Source organism: Garra rufa, chromosome 19 (genome assembly GCF_049309525.1).
Source record: "Garra rufa chromosome 19, GarRuf1.0, whole genome shotgun sequence".
In the NCBI taxonomy this organism is placed as follows: domain Eukaryota; kingdom Metazoa; phylum Chordata; class Actinopteri; order Cypriniformes; family Cyprinidae; genus Garra; species Garra rufa.
The window spans coordinates 39,779,515-39,804,741 of NC_133379.1; the positions used below are offsets into that span (position 1 = coordinate 39,779,515).

At 32.3% G+C, this 25,227-nt stretch overlaps 1 protein-coding gene and 1 long non-coding RNA gene across 8 annotated transcripts in view; one reads left to right on the forward strand and one right to left on the reverse strand.

Moving 5' to 3' along the window:
• Positions 1–8,366: 8,366 nt before the first annotated feature.
• LOC141293129 (uncharacterized) lies at positions 8,367–12,868 on the reverse strand. The gene is made up of 4 exons (XR_012340646.1): positions 12,501–12,868; positions 11,338–11,523; positions 9,176–9,237; positions 8,367–9,103 (listed from the first exon to the last, which is right to left on the reverse strand). It is a non-coding gene; the product is annotated as an uncharacterized lncRNA (long non-coding RNA).
• A 2,645-nt stretch (positions 12,869–15,513) lies between these two features.
• add1 (adducin 1 (alpha)) overlaps positions 15,514–25,227 on the forward strand; it is a 97,703-nt gene continuing 87,989 nt past the window's right edge. For all 7 annotated transcript variants that reach the window (XM_073824534.1, XM_073824528.1, XM_073824533.1 and 4 more), the window contains exon 1: positions 15,514–15,649. The gene's annotated coding sequence lies outside the window, so the exon portion shown is untranslated. The remainder of the gene's footprint in view (positions 15,650–25,227) is intronic.

Genomic DNA, 25,227 nt, shown 5'->3' on the forward strand with positions numbered 1-25,227 from the left:
TATTATACATTAAACGATTTGTAAAGTTTTTAAGTTGAACTGTGGTCAAGTCATTATTGCAAAATGTTTGTGTTCTTCACCTCTCTCATTGACTATTTTATCAGCATGCACACACCTTATTTCAAAACCCATCATATTTAGGGGGAAAATTAATGTTTTTTGTTTGTTCAAATGTACTTAAAAATGTCAATTTCATTGTTCAAATGTAATTAAACAAATCCACACAAACACATGTAAAGATAAACATCAACCATTAGATGTAATGCACCTCATAGAGGTTTTTTTATTTTACAAAAACTGTATACAAGTAATATACAAATGTAAAACATAAACAAAAGGAAGAAAGCAACGTACAGTCACAGCAATATTACAGTGAACACTGAAAAATGTCTGTAGTTTCATTCTGAAACAAGTACAAATATAGCTGCAAACAGCAATTACTCAACAATGAGTAAAGGAAGCCATTTTAAAAAGATTTTAGTCAAAATGACTGAACAGTAATGTAAAACTGCTAGTAATATGAATTAACGGCTTATCACATTTGACCAACAGCGGGCGCTGTTATCAAATCGATGTGGTTTGTTTAGTGTGAGGTGACAAAGACAAAGTTTGCTGTCATTATGTCTTTGTTTTTATTTAAGCTTTGGCATCAAGCCTAAATTTTATCTACCTAATTCATTTATCAACATTAAATCCATAACTTTTATCAGCACAGTCTGTAGATGATCCGACTCGATTTTGGTGAAAATCAGACAAACGGTCTAGGAAGAGTTCTAAAAAGTAGGTTTTCAATATAAATCTATATAACGGACAGGAAGTTTGGCCAACTGTGGTATAATTGGTATCTCTGTAGTCGGCATGACCCAAGGAATATTTTGAGACCAGTACAATAGGCTAATGCAATCTACAGTTATTAGCATTTTTGAAAATTTCATAATTAATGGTTAATTTAATGGAATTGTTTATTACTTTTGACCACTAGGTGACGCTGTTACCAAATTGATGTGGTGTAATCAGTGTGAGGTGGCAATGGCACATATAAAATGATGCGTTTAATGAAAACGGTTTAGTATATCGACACGAAATCCATAATTTTTTGTCAGCATGGTCTGAAGATGTTCTGAGTCAAATTTGGTGAAAATCGGACCAACGGTCTAGGAGGAGTTTGAAAAAGTAGGTTTTCTACAGTAATCAAAATGGCAGACAGGAAGTTCAGCCAATATTGGCATAATTGGTATCAGTGTTCTCAGCATGACCCAGGGATTCGAGATCACTTTCATTACAATCAGCCATTTTCATCAGAAGTTATTAGCATTTTTCAAAATGTTCTTATAACTTTTGACCACAAGGTGCCACTGCCACCAAACTTTTTGAGTACTCTCAGGGCATGCCAAAAACACATACCGAGTTTTGTAATGATACGCCAATGCGTTAGTAAAATAAAATTGAATTGAATCTGATGAGACCAGTTTTGAGAATTTTGGCCAAACCATTGAGAAGTTATAAGCAAAAATAGCCATTTTTCATATCTCCTAACCTCTAGGCTGCACTGTGTTGAAACACTGTAGGTCGCCTCAGGTCATGCTTGTTATAACACACACCAAGTTTGGTCTCAATACACCAAACCGTTGCGGAGATATGGCCTCGCATCCAATTTTGCGTGCTTTTTGCAGAATTCATTTGCATGTTATTCAAGAACGGTTTGACTAATCAACTTAAATCCCATAACTTTTTGCTAGCATGGTCCGAAGATGATCTGAGCCAATTTTGATGAAAATCAGACAAACTGTCTAGGATGAGTTTGAAAAATTAAAAATGGAAAAAAAAACCTAAACCTTAGGAATTTTGTGTTCATTCAACTCAATTACTTTCGGTTCAAAAGTTACTAGCATAAAAGTTCTGGACAAAAATTTTGGACAAGTGTTGGCGCTAGAGAGTTTGAGTTAGAGACTCCAAATTTGCTGTGGTTAATGTTGAGACTGTCCTCTATCAGTGTGCAAAATTTCAAAACTTTCCCGCAAGCGATTCTATGGGCTGCCATAGACTCAAGAGCAAACTGAAGAAGAATAAACAGATAAAATGCATACAATGGGTGCCTTCGCACCTTTGATGCTTGGCCCCTAATAAGGAGAACACAGCAAACAAAGTGTGAAATGCTGGTAAAATGTTTTCTGAGCCACACTTTCTTATCAAAAACCATGACAAGAAAAGCAAAAGGACAGAGATGTTTTAAAGCAGTGCAGATAATCCAGCGAGTTTAACACATTTTCACCGCATTTTGAGTAAACTGACAACCTACACGCAGTGTAAAATACGCTATCATTCACCTACAACAAACACACAAGACCTAATGAACGTTAAAGGGATAGTTCTCCCAAAAAGGAAAAAAAACAACTGTCATAGCCTTTTTACTCACCTTTAAGTTGTTCCAAACTTGTATTAAACACAAAAGAAGATATTGTGAAACAGCCAGAGTTGCTGGTCCAATTTTCACCAAAATCAATATCATCTTTTGTGTTCAGGAGAAGAAAAATACTCATACAGGAACAACATAAGGTTGAGTAAATGACGACAATTTTTATCTTTGGGTGAACTTTTCGCTTTACGCTTTGTCCTCTTGTGCTACACGAGTGCTCCCAGCAGAGGAGGACATTCTGTAACATTACTGACTGCTGGATGACAGATAGAGATGAAGGAGCTGAAGAGCTCAAAACAACCTGTGACCTAAAGAGAAAAAAAGAAAGCAATTATAATACACTAGAAGTAGATTTTTTTTTTTTACAACTTTATGCAGTTGCTAGAAATGTGAAAAAACATTTCATTCTTATTTCAGTTTCACACTTCAGTTGTTTCTATTTCTCTGTAGACTGTCAATCTCTCACCTTATCTGTGACTGTCTCTGATTCACCCAAAGAAAACTCTTCAGGTCCGTCTGCATCCAGACCCACTAGAATAAAAATAAAAGACAAATTGCAAGTTTAAATCAGGACTTTATAAAGAATGTGGTGTTTACAGACCGGGGCTAGTTGTCACATGGTGTGCATTTCGGTAACATTTTACGGTAAATTCATTTGTCTTGAGATGACAAATGCTTTAGCTGTAGTTTTCAGTTTAGTTTCAGTCACTTGAACTCAAACCACACTGAAATATCTGACCCTGGACCACAAAACCAGTCATAAGGGTCATTTTTTTTTAAATTGAGATTTATACATCATCTGAAAGCTGAATAACTAAGCTTTCCATTGATGGACAATATTTGGGTTTGAGATACAACTATTTGAAAATCTGAAATCTGAGGGTGCAAAAAAATCTAAATACTGAGAAAATCACCTTTAAAGTTGTCCAAATGAAGTTCTTAGCAATGCATATTACTTATCAAAAATTAAGTTTTGATATATTTACAGTAGGAAATGTACAAAATGTCTTAATGGAACATGATCTTTATTTAATATCCTAATGATTTTTGGCATAAAAGAAAAATCGATAATTTTGACCCATACTATTTATTGTTGGCTATTGCTACAAATATATCTGTGCTACATAAGACTGGTATATATTATGACTAGGTTCGAAATATAATGAAAGTCGATTGTGTTCAATGTAAATGTTGCATTTAAATGCTGTCATATTGTAACTGGAGCAAGCTGTCACACATTTTAAATGCTAAACATATTATTTTACATCAAAACAATGATATGCATCTGTGTGTTCCCTTGTGTTTAAAGCCTACAATAAAATAGCCTGAAATAAAACCCTGTTACCTGTGACAGCTTACCTCACACCTCATTCCTCAACATGTTAAATGAACAGGTAAAAAAATGTAAGGAGGAGCTCACACTAGACAGAAACTATCAGCTGTTTATCTTATGCCTCCAACCGCCTCCACAAACCCCACCTTATTGCAGTCAGTCTTATACTAACTCTTAAAAGCTTTTAGGTTTAGGTGTTTAAAAAAAATGAATGCCTAGAGAAATATTTACTATAATAAAAGCCCTGGCTTTTCTTATTTGTAATAATAACGCAAACTTATTTAGACCTAAATTGCAAAATTGCAGACAAACTACTCACTGTTTGGTTTTTGCGGCATGCTCTCTCTTCGAATATGCTTCATTTTGCCTTCTTCCCATGACTCTTTCTCTCTGCTGTTCATCTCTCATTTAATGCTTTTATCTCTTTGATAGGGTCTGATATTCCAGGTGTGATCTGTCACATATCACCTTCCTTCCACAATCTCCTTTAGAAATCAAATGCAATGATTATCATTTGATTTTATGTTCATTTGAACCTCAACATTTATGCACAAATTCAAATAATTTAAGCTTATTTCTATTTAAGCGGACAAACGTGGCATTTAAACACAGCTCACACAACATATCAAGATAGCCTAAAAATATTGTATTCACCTTCGGATGATGTAAAAACGAATGGACGAGGAGCAGAAACATCCACATCAGCTGTGTGTGATAGAAAGTCCTATAATATCACTCTGATGAATGACGGAACAGAACAAGAGCTCCGAGAAAAGAAACACACCGATAATGGAACAGGTAGAGCGAGACCTGAGCTGTCCTTCAGACTCAGACTCCGCCCACTGACGCAAGCGTTAAAGGGACAAAACGAAGTTGAAGTACTTTAGTGACAGTGAAAAAGACTAATTTTTAACTGCAGCTGTGACGAAATGTCTTTAAAAGTCATTAAACTGTAGTTAAAAAAAGATAATGTAATTATGATTCATTTCACGCACACTTATGTCAACTCTAAAACATGACGCCATAGTGCACAATTCAAAATAGAGGTAAAATGCATTTTTGAAAAATCAATACGAAATCTTTCATATACATTAAAAACACGACGCCATGCATTCTTTATTTTAAGGATTTTAGGCCAAATTACTACCATGTTATTAGGTGAACAGGGAAACAGACGACATGAACAATAACAGAAATGATACAATAATTTGTATACGTTCTGTTAACGTTCTACAAACGTTATTTATTTGTATATTGATGTATACATTTATATAGATAGAAAGATACACTAAGATACAGTAAGATTTTATTGCTCATCAAGGCTGTGTTTATTTGATTTAAAATACAGAAAAAACTGTAATATTATGAAATGTTAATGCAATTTAAAATAGTGGTTTTCTATTTGAATATACTTTAAAATGTAATTTATTTCTGTGATGCAAAGCTGAATCACTCCAGTATTCACTGTCATATGATCCTTCAGAAATCATTCTAATATGCTGATTTATAACTTTTATTATCAATGTTGGAAACAGTTGAGCTGCTTTATTTATTTATTTATTTTTTTTTTTTTTTGCAACATTGGATGCATTTTTCAGCATTCTTTGATGAATAAAAAGTTAGAAAGAAACAGCACAACTGTTTCCAACATTGATAATAAAAGTTATAAATCAGTATATTAGAATGATTTCTGAAGGATCATGTGACTGTGAATACTGGAGTAATGCATCACAGAAATATTTTCTATTTTAAAGTATATTAAAATCAAAAACTGTTATATTGAATTGAAATCATATTTCTTAACATTCATCAAATTTCATCAAATAAATGGAATTTTGATGAGGCTTATTAGAGGCTTTTTTTAAAAACACATAAAAAATCTTACTGATCCCCAACTTTTGAGCTGAAGTGTATATTTTTATATATATATTAGCAGTTATGCAAACATTAAGGAAATATATCAATTTCATAATTTTGAAAACATTAGGTCTCTATGCATGTTAATTTTGAATATTCATATTTTGCATATTATACTTTTTAATTCAATTTTTATTTTTACCCATGCATAATTATGGTAACACTTTAGAATAGGTAACACTTATTCATTATTAACTACGACTTACTAGCCTTCATATTACTAGAATATTGGTTATTTATTAGTACTAATTCAGCCCATATTAAAGCCTTATTCTACATGACCTTATGCTACCCAATACCTAAACCTAACAACTACCTTACTATTAATAAGCAGCAAATTAGGAATTTATTGAGGGAAAAGTTGTAGTTAATAGTGAATATGTGTTACCTATTCTAAAGTGTTACCATAATTATTTGTTATTTTGCAATTAGCTAATTTTTTTCAGTTGGGTCACATGTTCACATCAGGTCTGACACGTGAACCATTGAGAAATAGGCCCGCTGGTGTTTTGTTTGTTCAGTTCATTTGAACTTGAAGTAGAATGTGAATGTTTCACAGTTAATCATTCTCTGACAGTGTAAAATTGGTGGAATACAAAGGTGACTGCTAAAAGATTGACAGATCATGACGTAAATGCGGTTTATCTGGATCATGTGGGTTCAGGAAGGGTGCGGTTCAGGAAATCACAGTGACGATAAACAGGTGAACTGTTCAGAATTGGATTTACCAATTTTGTGAAAAATACTAAGTGAAACTGAGTCAAAAATCTGATCTGGAAACATGAATAAAATACGTTGGGGCTTCTTTGTCACCTGTAGTAAAATAAAAGTGCATTTTATATGACTTTAATAAATTCAATTTGTATATGATTTACATTCTCATCTGTGACTGTCAGTCAGTGTGTGGCATTGAATTGTTTTTGTTAGTGTTTTAGATGTTGATTCAGTGTCTAAAACATCACAAAACAGCAGGAACATCTTCTTAAACACACATACCAACAAGTCATAAACCAACATCAAACATGGTTTCTGACATTGTTACTTTTGATTAATACAAATGACGTAATCTGATGGTTAAAATGCAAACATCAGGGAAGTGAACATGTGTTGAGGGTAAGAGTTGTAAAACCAGTACTAAATTGAATCTCTATTGTGTGTGCTAAGTCACGTGTTCAATATTGAGTTCTGATGTAAATGAGGATGTGGGATTACATTATTAATTAAAGGTCAAATATTTAATTCCATTTGTGTGTGAACTAACATATATAAAAAATGAAATTTGTCTCAAGTTTTTATTTTCTTAATTCATGTTCCTGGTGATTTATTAGTGCATTTTATCCAAAGAAAAACTAAATGTGTTATAATGCAGATAATCATATAATGTGTATTTGTGTATATATATATATATAACTATTTTCTATTTGAATATATTTTAAAATGTAATTTATTCCTGTGATTTCAAAGCTGAATTTTTAGCATCATTACTCAAGTCACATGATCCTTCAGAAATCATTCTAATATTCTGATTTGCTCTTTAAAACCATTTTATTATTGTTATTATGTTGAAAAATAGCTGAGTGGAATATTTCAGGTTTCTTTAAGTTTAGAAGAACAGCATTTATCTGAAACTGTAATCATTTGTAGCAGTATAAATGTCTTTCTTATCACTTTTGATCAATGTAAAGCATCCTTGATAAATAAAAGTATTGATTTCTATAATGTCTTTCCAAAAAAAAACTTAAATTATACTGACTTCAAGCTTTTGAATGCAGTGTATAATGTTACAAGAGCTTTTCATTTCAGGTAAATCATGATCTTTGGATCCTTTTATTCATTAAAAAATCCTGAAATACTGATATTATTCATAATAAAAAAAAATGTTTCTTGAGCAGCAAATCAGCATATTAGAATGATTTCTGAAGGATCAAGTGACACTGAAGACAGGAGTTGCTGAAAATTTAGCTTCGATCACTGGAATATATTTTATTTTAAAATATATTCAAATAGAAAGCAGTTATTTTAAATAGTAAAAATATTTAACAATTTTACTGCTTTTGCTGTATTTTAGATCAAATAAATGGACTTGGTGAGCAGAAATGTCTTCTTTAAAAACATTTAAAATCTTACTCTCCAAAACCTTTTCACTAGTTTTGTACATTTTATTAATTAATTAAATTAATGAATTAATTTATTAAATCAATAAATACTTGCATCATTTTCACTCAGAAATTGCTAGTGAATTGCACACTTAATTACAAAGAAAATAACCTTTAATTAAATGTGCAATCTTGTAGTAGAAATACGGAAATAATATTTGTTTGTAAAATGTATTTCAATAATATTTGTTTAGGTTTAAAAATCATTTATACCTTTTCTTTTTTCTCTTTATTGCTTTTTTTATTTGAATGTATAAACACAATTTGCCTAGTGTTTTCTTTCTTTCTGTCTTTATTTGAATTAATGTATGGTTGCCTGCTAAATGTAGATATGTGTATATGTTATTTATAGTATATTATAGTATATTATTTGTATTTTCTGTCTAACCTAAGAAGACCCAAATAAAAGCAAAAAAAAATAAAAAAAAAATACATTTATACGATGTATGATATGATCATGCACTTATCACCAGTAAACTGAGAACAAATTTGTATTTATTATTGATTACTTGATTACTAACAAATCAAGCTATACACGATCATATTTGTTGGTTAAATTGAAATATTTATTATGCATTGCAAAGCAACTTAAGACAGCTTGGGGTGGTCACCATAATGACCGAAAACAAACACCACTTCAGGAATAAAGGCAGTGTAATGTACACTTGGACATTTTCATAACCTTTCAACAAAGTGAACAAAATCTAAATAATACAGAAATTTGATCCCCAGATCATTTAGTTCATGTCATTCAAAAAACTGAGATCATAGTGCAGCTCCACAAGAAACTTGACACCAGTTACTAGATGCTTCACATAAAAACACCTAAACGGAAAGTATGAGTATTGTAATGACACATTTCAAGGAAAATAATCATGTTCTGCATGTCATAAAGAGCTAAAACGTCACAGGACTACAGTAAACATCTAGATTTGTCCACAAAGCAAATCACAAAGCTTTAGAAAGTCTCCATTCACTACAGTATATCACATGAAACTGAGGGACCTGGCATTTCTGGAACAACCATTTCTTTACGGTCATTGTTCTCAGTGCTGCTCATACTATATTAAATAAGAAAATTAAATATGATTTCAGTGTTTCTGCACTAACATCGTCTGATCATATGACACAATATTACATCTAAATATGTACACAGTACAGTTATAGTCATCAAGTTACAAACTCAAAAATATTGGTGTTTGTTTTGTATTCCAGTCTCCTTCTGAATCACTGACTGAAAGAGATGTGAAGAACATCCATAGGTGAGAAAATGGCTCCTTTCTGAAGAGAAAAACACGTTAGAAATCAAAACACACAGATGGATCCTCTGAACGTGAGTGGTCAATCTCTCACCTCATCTTTGAATTTCTCTCACATAAAATGACGCTCTGCAGGTCAGTCTGGATGAGGAGAGACTGAAAAACAAACAAATATTCAGGCTACTGTTTGAGTGAATCACATCAAGCTTCCTGATCATATTCCACCCAAAATATAAACTGGCGTTTCATTCAATTCTTCATGTATTAAAGAAACAGAACATTTGCTATAGATGTGCTCACCCTCAAGTTGTTGAAGATGTAGATGAGTTTGTTTCATCATACACTCTTTGTCTAAATGGTTCCATAAAGAACCTTTAATATCTGAAGAACCTTTCTGTTTCACAAAAGTAAGAAAGAGATGGTTCTTTAAAGAATCTTTGACTGAATGGTTCTTTGTGGAACTAAAAATGGTTCTTCTTTGGCATCGCTGTGAAGAACCTTTTAAAGCACCTTTATTTTGAAGAGTGTCAGAGTTGGAGAAATGTAGCAGTAGATCACCTGCTCACCAATGGATCCTCTGCAGTGAATGGGTGCCGCCAGATTGAGAGTCCAAACAGCTGATCAAAACGTCACAATAATCCACAAGTAATCCACACCACTCCAGTCCATCAGTTAACATCTTGAGAAGCTAAAAGCTGCATGCTTTTAAGAAACAAATCCATCATTAAGGCGTTTTAACTTCAAACCTATATGCTTTCAGCTGAAATATGAGTCCGCAATCCATAATAACTCTTCCTCCAGTGAAAAAGTCCATCTCTTGTTGTTTCTCACATCAAAATCCACCCATTTGTTTAAAAGTGTTTTTTTCTTCTGATTCAAACAAGATGACTTTTTCACTAGAAGAAGCATTATTATGGATTATGGACTTGGATTTTAGTTAAAAATTTCTTAATGATGGATTTGTTTCTTACAAACATGCAGTTTTTGTTTTCAAGGCATTAACTGACGGACTGAGCGGTGTGGAATATTTGTGGATTATTGAGATGTTTTTATTAGCTTTTTTGGACTCTCTTTCTGACGGCACCCATTCACTGCAGAGGATCATTTGCTGATAAAGTAATGGAATGCTGCATTTTTCTGAATATGATGAAGAAACAAACTCAAACCTACTTCTTGGATGACCAAATTCAAATTTTTGGCTAAACTGTATCATTAATTTTACGCTCTTTCTGACGGCACCCATTCACTGCAGAGGATCATTTGCTGATAAAGTAATGGAATGCTGCATTTTTCTGAATATGATGAAGAAACAAACTCAAACCTACTTCTTGGATGACCAAATTCAAATTTTTGGCTAAACTGTATCATTAATTTTACGCTCTTTCTGACGGCACCCATTCACTGCAGAGGATCATTTGCTGATAAAGTAATGGAATGCTGCATTTTTCTGAATATGATGAAGAAACAAATTCAAACCTACTTCTTGGATGACCAAATTCAAATTTTTGGCTAAACTGTATCATTAATTTTACGCTCTTTCTGACGGCACCCATTCACTGCAGAGGATCATTTGCTGATAAAGTAATGGAATGCTGCATTTTTCTGAATATGATGAAGAAACAAACTCAAACCTACTTCTTGGATGACCAAATTCAAATTTTTGGCTAAAATGTATCGTTAATTTTACGCTCTTTCTGACGGCACCCATTCACTGCAGAGGATCATTTGCTGATAAAGTAATGGAATGCTGCATTTTTCTGAATATGATGAAGAAACAAACTCAAACCTACTTCTTGGATGACCAAATTCAAATTTTTGGCTAAACTGTATCATTAATTTTACGCTCTTTCTGACGGCACCCATTCACTGCAGAAGATCATTTGCTGATAAAGTAATGGAATGCTGCATTTTTCTGAATATGATGAAGAAACAAACTCAAACCTACTTCTTGGATGACCAAATTCAAATTTTTGGCTAAACTGTATCATTAATTTTACGCTCTTTCTGACGGCACCCATTCACTGCAGAGGATCATTTGCTGATAAAGTAATGGAATGCTGCATTTTTCTGAATATGATGAAGAAACAAACTCAAACCTACTTCTTGGATGACCAAATTCAAATTTTTGGCTAAAATGTATCGTTAATTTTACTCTTTTATGAATAAATGTTGCAGTGTTTGCTGAAAACCTAATTCCAGTAAACATCCACATCATGAGATGTCTTCAAATCTGAAACTCATTTAAAATGCTCTTACAATCTGGTCGGTATTTGTCAAGGCTGTTCATCTGGTGCACTTTTGGATGTTCTCTAAATCCACAGGTATTTTCTTTTCCTCTCTTCATTGTTTTTTCCTCGTGTGCAGGTTTGGCTTTGTCTCTTAGTGGGGTTTTCTTTCTCTGCTTTTCTTTTAGTTTTCTTGTCATCCTACTGACATGAAGATCTGCAGAAAACAAAAAATATAGATGTACATCACTATTAATGAGAAACCATGCAATTCTGATGGAACAAACTAAACAAAAATGAGTATAACAGACTAAAGAAATGCAGTTCAGGACAAAAGTTTGGAAATCTGAGAGTGTCATTCATCTGGAAAATATACCAGATGTTGAAAAACTAAGAAATGGCATTCGGTGAAGAAGAAATATTTAACATGCTTCACTATTTATAGGTCAGATAGAGTTAATTAATGAATACAGTATTCCTCAAAATGAATAAAAACAGTGAAATTCATCACAAACCAGCAATAATTAAATGTAAAATAATACAAATATCCCTTTTTGTATTTAATCCCATTTTATTAACCAATGTCTTTGCTGCCAACCTTCGATGATCCAATTCATACTAATTAGCAAAAATTACTCAAAACAATCTAACATTTGTTTTCTTTTTTTATTGCTGAAGAGTTGACATTTTTTCTTCTGTGGTCTAATGTACAGACGTCAGTTTACTTTTCTCTTTTGCTGTGAAAAGGCTTTTACATTTGCCAAAAATAGAACTTTTTATATTAAAAACAAACAAGCAAGCCCTGCCCAGATTAAAAAAATAGAATTTCATGAAAAGTAATTAAGTAATGTAATTTGTTACTTTTTTAGGGAGTAACTCAATATTGTAATGCATTACTTTTAAAAGTAACTTTCCCCAACACTGATCAAAAGAACACAAAATAGCAATTACTGATTACGTGAAGTCCTAAAATATATGTAGTATTTGCATCAATACAAGATGAAACGTTTTCAAATCAATGCATATTAAGACATTCTCAAATTAAAACTTGTTTTCAGTTTCTCAGAACTCACATTCTGCAATAGAACTGTTTTTTTTTTTGTTTTTTTTTTAAATCAGAACTATGCAAATCCTAATCTGAATGCAATCTAGAAATGCAAAACCTCACATATCACACATCAATATGATACTCACCTAAATCCAGATCTGGAAATATTTATTCCTTTTTATAAATTTTTGTTTTAATGAACTCTTTAAGCAGGCAGCTAAAGCGTCCAACCTCCAGGAATCAGGAAAGAACACCAGAATCGACCAGGAAATGACTGAGTGAATATTTCAGGCAGCTTCAATGACGCATGAAGTAAATGGAGAAAGTGCCTGAACTGGTTTCGCCTCTTTTCTTTCTTTTAAAATCGATCTTGTCTTTGTTATTTTCATTACAATAATCAATGATGCAAATCTGTGATGATGAGATCTCATTCCAGGATTTGGCCACAGCGAGAATAAAGACATTTAAAAAGACATTATTCAAATATAACTAGAGAAAAAGTATGTGCATTCAGGTTGCTCCTTTACAGGCAGATATGCTTTTATAGCCTGCTGCATGTGTGTCTCGTGTCTACTGAATAATCCAGATCTCAAGGTTGCACAATGAATTCAATGTCAAGGCATTCAGATCTTTTGACGGCTGGAATTCAACCACAAATCACAAATCTGTGCTAAAATGGGAATAAATCAATCTTTTCATATGCTGAAATTGCTATATCATTTGGGTCCATATGCAACATTTTTTTATAATTTCATAACATAACATCCCGAGGCACAAGAGCCAAATCAGGACTAGGAAACAAAATATATAAGTGGCATAATTCAAAGCAGTCTGAAATGTAAAATGCACAAGACCACAAGTGACTAATGACCACTAAAGGAATTTAATAGCTTACTGATAAATACAGTAGTGTGAAGTGGCGACCTCATGTGGTCAACTTGAGAACTGACAAACCTGAATGACCATGAAACATTAACAATCCTGAATTTTCTGAAATGTATATCTGGAAAACTGATTTCATAGACAATGTATATAAAAAAGCTTGATTAAACACATACACTACCAGTGAAAATGTTTATGTTTTTGAAAGAAGTTATGTAATAATTAAAATAATAATAAATAATTAAAGGAAATTTGAAAGCTGCAGTGGATGTATATTTATTTTTTTAACAGTAAGATTTTTTATGTTTTTTAAAGTAGTCTCTTCTGCTCACCAAGCCTGCATTTATTTGATCCAAAGTACAGCAAAAATAGTAGTAATGTGAAATATTTTTACAATTTAAAATAACTACTTTCTGTTTTAATATATTTAAAAATGTAATTTATTTCTGTGATCAAAGCTGTATTTTCAGCATCTTTACTCCAGTCTTCAGTGTCACATGATCCTTCAGAAATCATTGTAATAATTTCATTTTAATAAATGATTCTGATTTGAGGTTCAAATTGTTTTTTTTATATATAATTATTATCAATATTTAACCCTTGTGCATCAAAAAAGTAAGTTAAGTTACACATAGGTGCAAAATGGACAAAAATGTCCATGTCCAAAAAAAAAAAAAAACTGTCATATATATTTTTTTCCACTTTCACTGATGTTGATTTTTTTTTTATCAGCATCTACTCTATCCATAGATACGAAACATTCATTAATTTTCAGAATTGTAACCCTTTAAATGCTGGTTTGTTTACATAATGCCACAGGTGTTTTTTTATGAAAAAAATTAAAAATAGTAGTTAATTTCCATATCCTAAATGCTAGGCAGAATTGTTTTTCTTTGCTTATTATTCTTGGGTGTGTCAGTGAAGAACAACAACATTCATTTTGAGGCATTTATATTTGTTGTTAGATTTAAAAAAAAAAATCATATGCCAAATTTGAGAAAATGGCACAATCTAGTAAAAAATGGTAAAAATGTACAATTTGAAGCATTGCTGAATATTGCAAATATTGCATCATTTTATAGACAAATGCCCCTGGGTTAAAAAATTGCAGTTTTAATGGGTTTCAATGTGGACATTTTTGTACTTAAGGAGTGTAAGTATTTTTTGTACAGAGGGTAAAACTGATTTTTTGAGGGAAATGAGGGAGAAAATTAAAATAAAAAATAAAAACCTGAGCCAAAAAATGATGCAGTTGGCATTAACAGAGGTACACTTATAACAAAAAAAAAAACAAAACTGAAATGGACAAAAATGTCCATAAGGTCGCAGAAGGGTTAAAACAGTTGAGTACACACTATACCATTCAAAACTTGGAGTCATTATTTTATTTATTTATTTATTTTTATTTAATATTTTTATGGGGAAAGAAATTATAGAAATTAGAACTTTTATTTAGCAAGGATGCTTAAATTGATCAAAAGTGATGATAAATACATTTATAATGTAGAAGTAAAAGAGTTCAGATTTTTCTAAATGCTCTTCTTCCAAACTTTCTATTCATCTAAGAAACCTAAAAAAATCTACTCAAAAAAAAAAATAAATAAATATATATATATATATATATATATATATATATATATATATATATATTCTTTTAGAGCAGCGAATCAGAATATAAGAATGATTTCTGAAGGACGTTATGACTGGAGTAATGATGCCAGAAATTTCATTTTAAATATATTCAAAAAACATTTTGCTGTTTTTGCTGTATTTTATATCAAATAAATGCAGGCTTGGTGAACAGCAGAGACTTGTTTAAAAAACATTAAAAATCTTACTGTTCAAAAAAACAAAACAACAAACATATATTATGTGTGTGTGTGTGTGTGTGTGTGTCTGTGTATGTATATATTTTTTTTTCACAGTATCCACTGAAACGTGCACATTTCTTTCAATTATTTATTACATAACTGCATTTGTATAATTTGCAGAATATCAGAATATACAGGTTCAACCTATTCAAACTAAAAAGTATAAGCTTTTACAAATACTAATTTACTGAAAACACACACACCCCACCCAACAGTCCCACAAAACAACAGATTACACGCTGAGCTCGCTGTTTTTAAACGAAAGTATAGCAGGCCCCGCCCATCACTGATGTGGGCGGCTCACATCAAAGCCTCTGCTTTGCGATGTGGGCGGGAGGTGTGTGACGCGGACCAATCAGAGGCCTCTTCACCTCAGCGAGTCCAGAGCGCCGCGCCCCAGTCTGTGAGACGCGCACCGACAGAAACAAACGGTTGCAGAAAGAAACAGTGGACAAAATCCCTCTAACGGAGAAAATCCTCAAGCTCTCCGTCTGTCCCCGAGTCGCTGTCCACTCCAGCTGCAAATCTAGACCCAAATAAGCGTAAGTTTCGCTTTCTAATTTCTTTTCTCTCTGGGTTATTCTCCTCAGGGTTTTAGAAGCGCGGCCTCAACGATAGCGCGCACGCTAACGCTAGTGGCGCTAGTGGCATTAGCGCTAGGTTTCTGCAGGACCAATGCGTTTGTCGTCTATGTTTTGACATTTCTTCTGATTTAAAGGTCCTTTGGCCGTTTTTCTGACACGATTGTGACACTCGGTGACGTTTATTATGTGTAGAAAGAGTGCGCGCACCCGCGAGCTCCGGACAGGACAGTCGCTAGGGCCACTGCAACTCAAATGAAAATAATAAAAGTCTTTGGATTTGTCAGTTTTAAAGTTGGAAATATTTTGTATTTTGTTTAATGTGATCACTCTTGATGTATTTCTGTGGCTTTAGAAAGAATGTCGACAACGCAGGTTGTTTTAATGTGTTTTAAAGTCATATTTGTTATGTCATCTGTAATGTAGCTATGTGATACGTTATAAATAATAGTCTTATGTTGTGAGTAGCTGTGTAGTTTAGGGCTTTTCAGTATTTTCGATGCCACAGACCACCAAAAATGATTAGGGAATTGTAAAATTTAAAAGGCAGCATGTATTTAGTTCATTTGCTTTCAGTTACATTGCATCAATGCCTTTTTACTCACTGTTATATTTTTGTTTAGTACTATTTCTAATATTATTTAAATCAAATGAATGAATTAATAGTTCGTTCTAATCATTTAGTCAATTTTAATGTTATTGGCATTTTAATTTTTTACTTTTCCACCCTAGCACTCCCTTGCGACCCCGGTTTGAAAACCCTAGCTTTAGTGCTGCAAGGTTTGTTATTCTTTTGTGGCATGAAAATGCACACTGTCCACTTGGAATTGACACTAAGTGGCCATCCATGCCTGGCCGATTTATCGGTTTATCACTATTATCGTTAGGCCTGTTGTGTTTTGGCATGTCTGTGTTTTTGCTCTGATCACAGATTGGGCTCAAATGTGTGTGTCACTGGTGTTTTGACAGTCTGTCAGTCAGAGAAAGAGAAAGGCCAAAGCGTCTGTCTGCTGGTTTTACCATACGGTCATTACAGTTCTATGGCTAATGGGTGTAAAACCCACTTTAGGTTGATTATCAATGTATTTTCCTCACTGCTTGGGTTGCAAAGAGTTTCTAGTAGCTTATTTGATAAAAAAAAAAAAAAAAAAAACATTGGGAATGTCAATATGATAGAAAAAGCTGATAATTAACTAATGATCAATTCTTCTGATATGTAATAGTTGTGTAGTATCTTTAGAGTTGTCAGAAGTTGTTGCAACTCACCACATTAGTATCAGGAGTTTACAGTCAAAATGATCAGTTTTAACAATTGTATTTTTTGTTTCAGTGGTTTTTCAGTAAATGTATGATTGTGAAACCCCTGGATTGAATGTGTTTCTCTCTCTCTCGGTCCGTCCCACGCCCGCGACCCTCTAGAGGGCTGAAAATGTGTTTCTCATTTCCATCTCTTCCTCTCTCCTCCCTCTCTGTTGCTCAGATTTTCATACGTGTAGTGCCGTGTTGCTTTAAACAGGAAATATTATGTGTCGCGTGAGCAGCTGTTTGCAACACAGTCTTGCGTGTGTTCTTGTTTGTTTTGCACAGTATAAATTGTCTGAAATTGTCTACGGGGAAACACAGTTTTGTTCCAAAGCTTGACACAAAAGTTGTTAGAAATGTGATAATGCTGCTTTAAGATGCCTTTGTTAGGCCAAATTCTCAGGGAGAATTGCATATGCATTTGAATTAAAAGCTTAAATGAAAGTAAGACTGAAATAACATTAGTAATCTTGGCAATCTTTGTTTTATTTACATTTTGAAATTCATTTTTTTTTTTAGCGAAACACAGAGAAAGAATAAATAAATGTTAAACATACTAAAATATCATGCATATTTGCATTTTTTTTTTTTTTTTTGCATTTTTATTATTATTTGTTTCAATACCAGTATTTCCACAGAGATAAAATGCTAAAATGCTTTGTGGTAAAATCCATATATGGTGGTTGTACGAAGAGAAATGTTGATTATAAATGTACTTAAAATTCATTAAATATCAAAAAAGTATTATTTATGGCATAAATAAAACCATAATTTTTGTGCTTTTGGCAGCAATATGTAGAGCACTTTTAATTAGTCAGCACCCTTCAAACTAAAAAAATGACTATGTAGTCAGACTGCTGGACAGCTCTCTAAGTACTGGAACATAGCCCATATGTTTACAATTGACAGCTGTATATGGTGGAAAATGAAATGAAAGGAATGAGATTTGCAGTGTGTTGCATTTCTAAACTGCTTTCTGTATAATATGTTGTCAGACTAAAAGTTTTGTGTAATTTTAGCAGACCAGGGGTGGTATTTTAATTATTTGCTCGGTGTAAGGAAAGTCCATCTCTATGCGTTTGGTGTATGTGAGTTATGTAGTTTATGTTCAGTATTCAGATCTACTGGCCCACGTCCACATTTAGAGCCGCAGTGTGCCAGGAATAATGCAGACGGACAGTGACATGACATTCCTTAGATACACACCATGTGATTTAAGATGTTAAACAGCTGCTGTGGTGTGGCCACAGCTTTCATTTGACCAAACTTTATTAATGTACAGATTTAAGGGCAAGTTTGAGTCTGAATTATGAGATTTTGATTTGGCAGTCCATGCGTTCTGCAGTCACACTGCAATATTTTTCTGTAAAGATGTGAATTATTTTAAAAGACTGTTATTAATATTATTTGTGAATATATATTTTATTATTTTAAATGTAAAAAACAATGATCATTTTATTAAAAATGTTTTTATAAATTTTTAAAAAAGTGTGTGTGTGTGTGTGTGTGTGTGTGTGTGTGTGTGTGTGTGTGTGTGTGTGTGTGCGCGCTCAGTGCATTTATTCGCTGTAGCAAGCTGTTGTTGAAGCTAAAAATCACTTCCCTTTAACTTTTCATTTTAAAAGTCCCAAAGTCACCATTAACTGCTCACTCATCATAACACGGTCTCTTGTCGCCATCTAAAGGCGGAACAATGTAACGTTAACTAAAATCACCACGAATAAACGTACGTTTCTCAATACTAAATACTATCATTAAATACATTATTTAAAATATAGTTTATATAAATTTTTATTTATTGAGTAGTAATATTTAATAAACAACAACAAAAACAGGCATCAAAAAGTTGCCAGGTAATTTTTATTTGACCATTTATGACTCAAACATCTCCTGATGAGCATACTGACACCTTGTCAGCTCACAGTGGGTGCACCTTATAAGCCTGTATCCTATTTTTGCTGTTTTCTGTCGGGTCGGATTTTTCGCGCGCTGTCTGCGGATGTGACGTTCATGTTAAACGTTTCAGATCACTCTGCCACCACCGCTAGTCATATATATTGCAAACAAACTTAGTTTCCCAAACAGTATTTGACTGTTCTTACCTCTGTAAACATAATGTTGACTTCTTTGCAGCGGATGACTTGTGAAGTGTGTACGTACGAGCACGCGCTGCGAGAGTGAGCAGAAAGGAAGAGCAGTTCCGTTTTTTGGCCACAGGTGTCAGTCACGAGTTTAAATTTCAGAAAGTTACATATAGCCCCTTTAACAAACTGCATATTTGAACTATAGTAAGGACATTCTCGCCTGAAAACCTCTTAAAACTGCATTCCGTGACACAAAAAGAGTAATATTTATAAAATGATATGGGATTTGGACGTCCGCCATGAAACATGGAAAAAAAAGGTCCCGGCTAGAACACGCGGAGTGATACAAAATTGTGAAAGGGCGTTCCTGTAGCGATACCAGTAGAATATCTCACAGTTCTCAACCAATCAGATTTGAGAACCAGAATGAACTGTTCTATATATACATGTGTGTGTAATATATATATATATATATGTATGTGCATTAATTGTTTAAAAGTATATTGCCTTGGCTGAACTATTTGTAAAAAAAAAAATAATACTGAATTTTTCCAGTTTTTAATAATTTTTTGCATAGTTTTGCAGTTTTATGTCTCTCGTAACACTCAGCTGTCAATTTATTTTGGCATTAAAAAGCCATTATAACTCTGATATTTCAGGTCTGTTTTCATTTAATTTAATTTAATTTAATTTTTTATTTATTTATGTTTATTTAGCAGGTAATGGCCTGTAAAAATCATATTTTAGTAGGTTTTTATTGTAATATTTTTTATTTATTTATTTAATCCGATCATTATTTATATCTGATCATTATTATACTTATGTTGTGTGTTTCTGGGGGAAATAAAGTTGATTTGGGCTGCTGAATATAAAGTATAATTTGTATTGTAGAGCAATAAAGTGTGTCTTACAACTATTTTTTTTTTTATTATTTGTTAGACTGGAAGTCTTCAAATTTTAGATCTTTGAATTTTAAAACATAACATCACTTTCCAAGCATTTCACTTATGGTTACACCCACATAAACACTCAGCAAGCAACTCAATCCCACACACACACACACACACACACACACACACACACACACACACAGTACTGCTCCACACCCCTCCCTCACATCTGTGTAGTGTTACGGCTGAGATAATTCACACACTTCTCTTCTGGAAACTAGGTCAATGAGGAAGTTCCTCATGGGTTGGTGATAAGACACAAATTTGTGCAGTTGAACCCCCCGGGCCGCTTACGTAAAGATTCAACACTTTTACAAGACACAGAAGGTCTAACAGATCCTAAAATTGATCCTTTGAGTGAAATTTGATTTTAATGTGTAAGAAACAGTTTTTTTAGTATCATTAATAGACTATTATAGTTTTAATAATGTTTTTGAAATATTTTTGTATTTTGTGTTGTATTTTCATTTTAAACTTTTAGTTTTGTTTTTATTATTATTTTATTATTAATGTACTATTATTATTATTATTATTATTATTATTATTTATTTCAGTTTTAGTTATTGAAGTGATTAGTTTTTTTCTTATAAAATTGGTGTATTTTTTTATTTCATTTTACTTTATTTCAAGTTACACATTTTTTCAAATGGTTTTTGTTTTTTTTAATTATTATAACCCTAGTAAGAAATTATTTATAGAATATAATTTTTAGTGAGAAGATTTTTGTTTAATATTTTGAATTGAAATCGAAAAGTGTAAGAGTTAAGTGAGATTTTGTAAGCCTTCATGCTTGTTTTATAAATATTGCATGCATTTTTAGTGCTAATCAACAAAGTCATACAAGCCCATGTTCAGTTTTACTGTAAAACTGTAGTTGCAGGCCTCCATTTAGTTTTTAATATCCAAAGAAACTAAATCATAAGTGATTTAAACACTTCTGAAACACGGTTCTGTTCCAAAGCTTGACACAAAAGCTGTAAGAAATGTATTTATGCTGCTTTAAGATGCCTTCGTTTGGCCTGGTTCTCAGCAAGAATTGCATGTGCATTTGAAAAATAATTAAATCGTAAGTGATTTAAAAACTGCTGCAATTAAGAGATTATACAATCTCATGCTTTCTCATTTCATCTTTTCTGTCTTTTTCTCTCTTTATGAAAGATGCACACTTCCTTCAGCTCTGCAGGTGTTCCAGTCTTATATGCATTTCGATCACTGGGTTCGTTTGGCTGCTTTCAGTCACTACAGACTCTCTCTGATTGCTTTAACGGCTGCCAGTGAGTTCTGGAACGGCTTTTGGCCCGGTCTGATGGGCTTTGGCCTTCATATGAGCCTGCTGGTGGGCTGAAATGGATTTGACTGCCATTCAGAAACTGTCAAGAAGCCATTATTGATGCAGGAAATTCATGCAGGGAGATCTGGCTCATTTACAAAGGCTTTACAGAACTTTTGAGTCAACAGCGTTCTCAGTTTCTCATTTCCTCCATGAAATTTGTAGGAAAATTTAAGAAAATGCACATTTGTTTAAACGTTTAGTCTGTTGTAATTGATATTGTTGAGCATTTGCATGCTTGATGAAACTTTCCAGATGTTTCTCTTAGTCTACAGGCAAAAAATGAAAGGTATAGTGACCACAGAAGTTGAGAGGCTGTAAATAGTAGAAAAAGTAGTAAAATACAACCGTAGATGTTGATGAAGCAAATCTCCCCATTGAGCTGCATAGAAGAGTTCAGGAGTGAGTGGGCAGAAAACGGGACACAAGTGACCGTATACAGTGTTACATAATCCTACAGGTTTCCATGGAAATGTGTTTTGTTTCCATAGTGACTACAGTCATGCCTACACATTGCTGTGCAGTTAAAACATTCGCAGAGCTTAATATAACACTACATAAATCTCTGAGCTATAAACGTCATTTCTGTCTGTCATGATAATCAGTTTACTGCTAAATGAGCTCAGCGAACTGCTTTGAGGTTATTGCATGTTTTATGTTGGGATGCATTAAAAGTTTTATTCCACAATTTGTGGCATTTTCAGACAAAAGAAACCATTACTTATCTAATCTGTTACTATCAACAACAGTAGCAAAAAAAGGAATGCCAAATGATCCTGGTATTGACAAAAATTTGTTTGTTTACATTTGCATGCAATTCAAACAAGTTGTGGAACTTGCACAACTAGGAATTTGCAACTGTGCATGCACAAAATGTTAAATATGCTAAAAAATATAATGCAACTGTGCATGCACAAAATGTTAAAATATACTGTAAAATGTTTTTTATTATTATTTTAAATACTATTTTTAACACAGACATATTACAATATTAATGTTTCTTTTTTGGTTAATTATATATTAACTATTATTATTATGAATTACTTTTACTGAGAATGTTAGTAGTTATTAATTGTTAGTGAAATGCAGATTTGCAACTGTGCATGCACAAAATGTTAAATATACTCCTAATATCATGCATATTTGCGTTTGTTGAGAGTAATAGCATTCTATAAGACGTGTACTGTAAAATAAATTATTTAATTTTTTTTTTTACAAAAAAACATTACAATATATTTCTGTTTTGTTTAATGTTTTTATTTATTTTATTATTATTATTATTATTATTGTTATTATTTATTTATTCTACTGAAAATAATAATTATTATTAATATTGGTGTTTTTGTTAGTCAAATGTAAATTTGCAATTGTCCATGCACAAAATGTTAATTATACTAATAATATCATGCATATTTGCTTTTTTGTCAAGAGTAATAACATTCTGTAAGAAGTGTACTGTAAGATAAATTATTTAAATGTATTATTTTTTTTACAGAGAAATATTACATTATTAATGTTTCTTTTGTTTAAATTATTTATTATTATTATTATTATTATTATTATGAATTACTTCTAAAAATAAGTATTAATCATGTCATTGTTAGTCAAATGTAAAATTATAATTATTATATATTGTTGTTATTTAATATATTTTTTAACAGAGAAATAGTACAATATAAATTTTTGTTTAACATTTGTGTTTATTGTTATTACTATTACTACTTTTACTAAAAATAAAAATTATTAGTATTATTGTTAGTCAAATTTGCAACTGTGGATGCACAAAATGTTAAATATTCTCTAAAATATAATGCATAATTGCATTTGCATTTTTCCAAGAATAAAAGTCTATTTCTTGCAGAAATATGAATATCTATTTAATCTTTCATTTATTATATTTGCATTTTTTTTTTATGCTCAGTGCAGTTGTTTTAATCAAACCAATTGTTTAAAAAAAATCGTGTAAACATATTCTAACATTTAATAAAGAATTATTTATTCCAAAAACTCAATAGAAATTAATTGAATATGCTGTTGCCTTATGGAAAAGTCCTATGTGTGTGTTTCTAGTATGAAAAGTCACATTTTACCTGATAATGAAGTATAATAATATATGTCCAGGGGTGTAAAGATAAAGCGTATACAACCGGCCAAAAAATCTGAAATAAATGTACTTTTGTTGTTTTGTGATGGAGTTCAGAAACCAGCTTTAATTTGTAGTTTGCTGTTTTTTTTCTAGCTGATGGTCTGATTATATGTATGAAGATCTTTCTTGCATAGCTATTGTGTCTGAACTGATTGTACTCTGGGTCATAAAAGCTTTGTTCGTTCCTAAAGGGTCACTGCGTTTGTCCGCAACTAATGCTAAAATCAATCAAAAGCACAACAGAAAAAGCTGGAGCAAAGTGGTTGGATTTTTGTTGAATGTTTGGTGAAAGTTACAGCCTGTTATCATAAGACTAAGTTAATAAGAGTATTTTGGTTCGAACAGAGACAGGAGGGGTTTCCAATCATTGTCTGTTCTCTGGGAGGGGTGTCATTGTATTTCCTGTCTCAACAGGAAGTGACAGTCAGAATGCAAAGAGAATTTAGCCTCTTCTTTATCCTCTGAGGACTTTATTTGTGCTCAAATGCCTGTGTTTATTCACAATGATGCAGGAAGAGGCTTTTGTTCCTGAACTCGTCCGAGGCCTTTATATGATCGCAGTGGAAACCGAAGCATCTTTTAGTTTCTCAGTTACCAGGGAGATGAAGATAGAAGTGCTGCACTGCTGCGCTGTAATTCACATCCTGAAAGAGAGTGGGTGGAAATGCTGGAGATCACCAGAGAGAGAGAGAGAGAGAGAGAGAGAGATACAGATGCTGTGGTGTTATAAGCACTATTCTCACACCATTAGTTTTCTAAATGACATTTGAGTTTCACGTTTGAGTTGAGGTTTTGCAGTAAATGCTGTGTTTACTGTGAGTTTGGGTGCATTTGAAAATGCAACATGCGCTGACATATTCCCAAACTTGTAATTAGAAATGTCTATAAACTGGCTGTTGGTAACAAAAGAAAAGCTTTTGAGGCTCCATGCTGTTTTTTGCTGAAATAAAAATTTGATAAAATAGAAAAAAATATAGAAAAAAATAGCTGTAAGCTATAGCTGTAGCTGTAACTGTACTGTAGTTGTACAAAATAAAATAAATGCTAAAATGATAAAATAAAATTGATGCATTTAAGAAATAATAATAAAATAATAATTTTAAAGTTGTATTGTTTTTATTAATTTTTATTTCATGTGTATTTAAAAAATGTGTTTTCTTTTTTGCATTTAGTATTTGTATATAAGAATGATAATAATTTGGTGGTGTATATATATAATAATAAGCATAATAATAATAATATAATATATATATATATAATTAGAACTAATATATATATCAGAGGTTGCGTTAGACTAACATTGCCCGTCATTTTGACGGACAGGGTCGTAAAAATTCCGTCATAATCCATTATTATCCGTCATTTTAATTTTTAGATTTTAATTTTAATACCACATTTAATTGCATTTATGTTTGTTCACATTTTCAGGACAATATAGATTTATAATATAGGCATTTATTTTGAAGAGAACAGATAAACAGATGAGACTGTTTAACTTTTCATGTTCAACACCACATCCTGTCTCAAGTCTTAAATTTCAAATTATGTCGATTTCATTAGGAAATTCAAGCAATAAATACCGTTTTGGCGCTCTATAATGTGGCGTGATAGATCGTTGTAGCTTCTTTGTAGTCGCATGTACAGTTTCGTTTTTGTTCTGGATTCAGTTCTCTGCTGCCACACTGGAGCACACTCAATGACGGACAATTTTCGGTTAACGCGACCTC